Raw genomic sequence first — 6,160 nt, forward strand, 5'->3', positions numbered from 1 at the left:
GATTTGGAGAATACACCTCATTTTCAAAGCAACAGGGGCTATGAAAAGCCAGATTTTTAAACTTGTTCATGAAACTGTCAGAAAGTATCAAGAGACTCTGTGGATCACAGCATCTTGTGCAGAGACCTAATTTGAACTATAAATCAAATGGATTTAAATACTAAGATGACTAGGAGTACTAAAATGACCCTACTTTAATATCTAAATACTTCTGCTAATCTAGCTAGGACCCTAGCACTTACTGCAAATCAATGTGAAAATCAATGCATGAATTAGTTCTGGAAATGCATCTTGGGTTGAGTGTTATCGATCAGACAACGAGTTAGTCCTTTCTAATTTAGCCTATTTCTGCTCCAGATCACTTCGTTGGTTTTGATTTAAGTTTGTTTCTTTATTTCTTTTTGAGATGCAACTCTGCAGCCACATTCATGGGGCTGGTTTTCAGTTCCCAGCAGAGCTTCTCCAAAGCCTGTGTGAGTCTGTCTACATGGGAACAGCCAGAAATCAGCCCCTTCATTGCCAAACCCCAAGAAAGGAGCAGCCCCTTCATTGCCAAACCCCAAGAAAGGAGCTCCAGTCCTCTCATCTGCAGCAAGCTGAACACAGCTCAGCCTCAGCAAGGTCATCAGCAATGGGCATCCACAGAATCCACAGCCAGAAACCAGGGAACTTGAGGAAGAAGCTTGCTTCAGCATCTTCCGATACCCATGTCCTGTGGACAAGGTACAAGGGATGTCTGTCATCAGTGTGCAGTCCTCTAACAATCTTGTTTTTCAAGGGAAAGCCAACAACATTCACACCCCAACCCCCGGAGGCCATGTTCCCTAAATTGCCTGTTACTCTTCTTGGTGCCATCCATACCCTACACAATTTGTGCTTCATCAGCAACGGTGTCCACATCTGATCAGAACCAAAACCTTTTTAACTGAGCAGCAGCACAATCATCTTCTGCACCTTACATGCTGTACCTTGCTGATACACATCTTCTTTACACCAAAACTGGTCAGCTTTGACTCTTACTCCAGTTGTGACCCACTGCAGTCCTTTCTGGTAGCACTGCTGCCTGTTCAGCTGTTCCCCTTTTTTGTCTCTGTGTATCCAGTTCTAGGGTGGACCTAATTCATGTGTTTTGAATTTGTCTGTGTTGAAGTCCATCCCACTGATTTACATCATTTTTCCAATTTTTTTATGATCATTTGTAATTGTAATCCTTTGAAGGATTTCCAGCTTGCAATGCCCACAAACCCAGTAGTAGATAGGTTTTCTCTTCCCACATCCAGATCACATGGGATAGAGAAAGGCCCAGGAGAGCTATCACTTAAAATGATCCCTTTGCTTGACTGAGAACATTGAGCCTGTTTTTTAAGGAATTATGTTCCTCTTGTGATTCTTGCCTAGCTCATCATTCCTTAATTTGCCACTGAGACTATCAACATGATGAAATATCGAAAGGTTTTGCATTGCTGTTTTGTCTGTTGTCTGTCAGAGCTGAGAACTATGCCTATTACTAGGCATATGATTTCTTCTCCTCCGGTAGAGACCAGGAACTATATTGACTATTTGTTTTAACTCTTTTATTTTCTTTTCTATGCTGATTATAAATTAACTGCACAATCACTGGACCCAATACTTTTTAAGGTAGTCAAACTGGGTTGGTTGATCAAAAATTCCCTTGTCACACCCAGGGGTTATTTTTCCCCCTTTGGTGACTTCCTCAGAGGGGTCCTCATCAGATCTCACCTCCCTTCTGTGGCACAGGAGTCACCACAGTCACCACAGGCACAGCCCCTCATTCTACCTGCCCACACACAGCCCTGCAACTCCAAGGGGTGGCTGCCTGACCCAGGGGCCCACGGGCAGTGGGATACTTGGGGGATGCCTGGATGGGAGAGAAGGCCATCATGTCATTTTGTATAGGGAATACATCTGCAGCTGCATTTCAGTGTGCATGCAAGCACTGTGGTGAGCTGAAAATGTAGCAATGAGTCATGCTGCAATTTTTTCATCCTTATCTTTTAAGTTCTTTCCTATTGCATACCTAAATATAATACTTGATGTCATATCTGAGGAATAATACATGAACTATGCTGCATTTTCTTGCCATTGCCTTAACAGGAGAGAAAAAACAGTAAGCTGTCAGGTGAATTACCACAAAATTATGTTTTGAAAAACAGCAGGGAGCCACAGGGCTCCACCACATCACACTTTCATGGATGGGTTTGGTTGGACACCACTGGACAGATACTTGTGTCAACCTCAGTACCAAGGCAGGCTTTCTGCAGGATGACTGGGAGTGATTTGTGTAGCCTGAGACAGTGACAGCAGGTCTATGGGGAGAAGATGGCATCCATTCTCAGATGAGATGTGAGCATTTCTTAGGGTGTACCTTCAGGCTGGTGAGAACATGGAGGCTGTGCCACAGCAAAAAGAAAAGAGCAAACAACAGAGAAAGGGAAGTATCTCCAGCCTTTTCAGGGAATCCTTATCTCCAGCAAGGGCAGCAAGGCAGCAGACCTTAGGTTGGGGTGACAGAAGAAGACCAACTGGGAGTTAAAACCTGGTCTCTGACAAATATGTTGTTTTGTGAGATGGCAGTCAGCCTGCCTCAGTCTAAGCAAAGACGACTGTGTTAGTTTGCCTCTGTTACAGTGGAAAGGCTGTGGGTTCCCTGACATGATCACACAGCCTCATTCTTCTCCAGCATTCCAGTCTTCCACTTCACCCCATACATCTGCAGCCTGAGCTGTGATTCCCAGCTTCTACCTGATGCTCCCAGCACAGTAGTCCCCAGGGTCCAACTTGTCTGACATCTGCTTAAATAGCTACCCACCAGTGTCCAGCTGTACCCTGGCTCTGTTAGAGCTGTTTTCTGCCTCACGACTCATGTTCTTGGCTGAGATGGGCTATGAAACTAGGACTGTAATAACAGAAAATTTCAGTCAGGGCATGCCTCAATAAGAAAACACTGCATTGCGTAATGGGCAGCACACCCCCTCAAAATTGCTTAAAATACCATTATCAGGCCATTTTATTTTTTCCAGGCAGGAGCGCTACTTAAGCCCTCTGCTATACTTTTTCATTCTGCCTAGTGCATAAAAGAGGGAGGGAAGATTTACTCGCTGACCGAGTTGCAAAGTGGGGCTCTGAAAGTGCCTGTGGGGCTGCACAGCCCTGGGGCTTCCCAGCCTGAAGCATCCCCAGGGAGGCCAAAGCCAGGGTGGGACAGCCACCCCTCCACCTGCACAGGGCCGCAGACACAGCTCCTCTGCCTTTTGCCAAAGAGCAGCAGCTCACATCAGTTAAATACCTGGCAAATCCTTGCTCTGAGGACTCCCCTGTAAAGTGGTTTTTGTGGATGGCCCAGGACTGGCTCCTGCCCCTCCGCACATCGCTCTGGTGCCGCAGCAGTGCTGGGAGAGAGGCAGTGCTGCCGCAGCACCACCTGGGCGTTGCTGGGGGGGTAATCCCAGATCCTCTTCCTCATGCTTCGAACTGGGGGCTGGGCAAATAGTCCTTTTAATCCCCTGAGCAGCCTTTTCTCCCACATGACTGACTCTTCTGCATGCATGACATCTGCCTTTTCTCCGACGACAGCCCTTGTGCCAGTGCTGGGGCCAGGACATTGGCTCCCCGGCTCACCAGCTGCCCATGTGATGGGGGCTTGACCCCTGCTGAGAGCCCTTTTACAAGAGCAGATTTTCGTGAGATCCCTGAGTCTGTTCTCTAGGTGAGGAGCAGAGCTGTGTGGCAGTGAGAAGGATGGATGTCTCTGCTCTTCTGTGGGCAGGTACAGCCCATCCTGCTTGACCTCTGAGCCACCTGAGACGAGCTCGCATGTGCAAGAAACACAAACCAGCAGACAGCTTCACCTGGAACAGCAGCAGCTGCAGCTCAGCTGCCTCTTCCTCTGCAGGAATGAGACAGGGCAGGTCAGCAGCTGGTCAGACTAATTCCCTGCTGCCCAAGAGGAATGAAGACCAATGCAGCTAGTTCAGAGCCCAGAGGCTCCCCTCCCACTGCCCCATCCTGAGGACCTCCATCTCAGAGGGGGAGAAGTGAGGTAGGGCTGCTACCTAACTTGTACCCACCTGCAGCTGGCTTGGCCTCACAACCACATCCAAGTAGCCTCCAAGAACAGGGAGGGATTTGCACCTTGCTGGCCCCTTTCTACAACTAATTCATGCCCCTCCAAAAAATCCTGGCCCAAGAGAGGTTGCATCACTCCCTGGATTTCACACCGAAGGAGAAAATGTCCCCCCTGCACTGCTACTCTGTGCTCCAAGGGAGACACAGGCTGGTGGCTGTTCCCTGACTCAAAGTATGCTCAACATCATCAAGAGGAAAGGTGCCTTGTGGACAGAGGCAAGCCCTGGATCTGCAGACAACATCAGGAGTTGTGTAAAGATGCTGTCAGCTGCCCAAAGCATCAGGAAGCCACAGTGGTTTTGCGGGGTTTCAGAGAAAGTTTCGAAGCTGAATGATTTCTAGGAAGGCAGGTGAGTGTACAAGCCAGAAGGTTAAAATAGGGTATCATAAAGTGGCATTGCTGAAAGCCACAGTCAAAATCGAGACTGCAGATTAAGAAGGCAGAGGAAAGGAAACCACACAGAGGCCAATATTCTGTATTTCTTACACACTGTCCATTACAAAAAGCCATGTTGCCCCACCAAAGAAGGGCAAGGTGTTGATCCTGTGAAACTCAGCTTTCCATCTAGGCAACCCATGTTTCTCATTTCAGTTTTACTAAAGCAGGAGTGAGCAATGCCCATTTGTTTTACAATGACCATCTATCTTCACAGCATCCACAGTATTGTTCAGATACCATGTTATAGAGAACATTAGTCCAAAGTCTAAAATTCCTAATGGTCCACAACTGATAAAAGCTACCCACTGTAATTTGTAGTAATTAGAATCTAAACAATAGAAGAGAGGCAGAAGCTGACAGAGATAATGCCAGAACTATCTCACCATTTCTTAAGAATTTAATGCTTTCTGTTTTGCCATTGCTGTAGCTAATAAGGTGTTTTTGATAGCTTCAGATTGCCACCTCTACGTGCAAGGGAAACACAATGGGAAGGCAGAGGAGACACTAGCAAAATCAAACTTTTCTGTATAATCTTAAGTCAAATTCAGTTCCTGCAGACCCTGCTGACTTTACTGAGAACAAAGTTGAATCCACCCAGTAAAGGTGAAATTCTTCTGGATTGATGCAAACATCAATCCAGCCACAGAATATCCAGTTAAAAAGCAAATGCATCATGCTAAATGCATTCATGGTGCTTAATGCATTCACAAAACTGACTATACTATCACATTCATGCTGGCAAGTGTGTATCACTTGTCACAACCAACGTATTTTAACTTCATGTGATTTGAAAACTAGCAAGTTCATTCCATCAAATTAGGCATATCTAACAGTGCAAATTTTTCCTAAGTGACTGCCGGGTAGCATAGGAAGCTCTGGTGTCAATTCATTGCACACATCGCTTCTTGCACGCCACATTAAAAGGAAACAAAAACCATGAGAGGCCAGAAGGCATGGCTCATAGAAAACCAAGTACAGATTGCTCATCAATGACAGATTGTGGAGAGTTGGTCAATGGATTTTCTATAAAAACTTGGCACATTTAAATCAGCTCATTTCATAAGTCACAGGTTTCTGCACTGCTGAACTGACCAAATTCCTGAGGGCACCAGAGAAATGTTTTCAGGAGCATTAAAGAAAAGTAGACTTCCGCTTTTCTCTGTGTGCTCTTCTAAGTATTTGTAGCCCTTCTGGCCTAAACTTCAAAGAAATTTCCTTTGTTTTCCCTCATGTGGGAGGTTACAGATTAAAATCTTTTTCGTCAAGATGTGACAATGCTTGTTTGCTCAAAACAGACATCCAGTTCTTGGAGCCAAATAGTCAGACCAGAAGGTCTTGTGCTAATGCCATGACTGCCATGACTTGTATTAATTTGGGAATTATTTCATTCTCACAGTGATGATGGAACAAGATGTGAATCCTGCCCTGAGGCTCCTCATGCCCTCTTCACCCTTTTTCTTTGTCAACAATGGCAGAAACATTGAACAGAACCGTGAACTGGCTTCAGTTATGTCTTCCCTCAAAGTGCAGAAAAAAAAAGAAAAAATTACCTGCAAAAAATTTCCTGCATAGCCA

Source organism: Heliangelus exortis, chromosome 1 (genome assembly GCF_036169615.1).
Source record: "Heliangelus exortis chromosome 1, bHelExo1.hap1, whole genome shotgun sequence".
NCBI classification, from domain to species: domain Eukaryota; kingdom Metazoa; phylum Chordata; class Aves; order Apodiformes; family Trochilidae; genus Heliangelus; species Heliangelus exortis.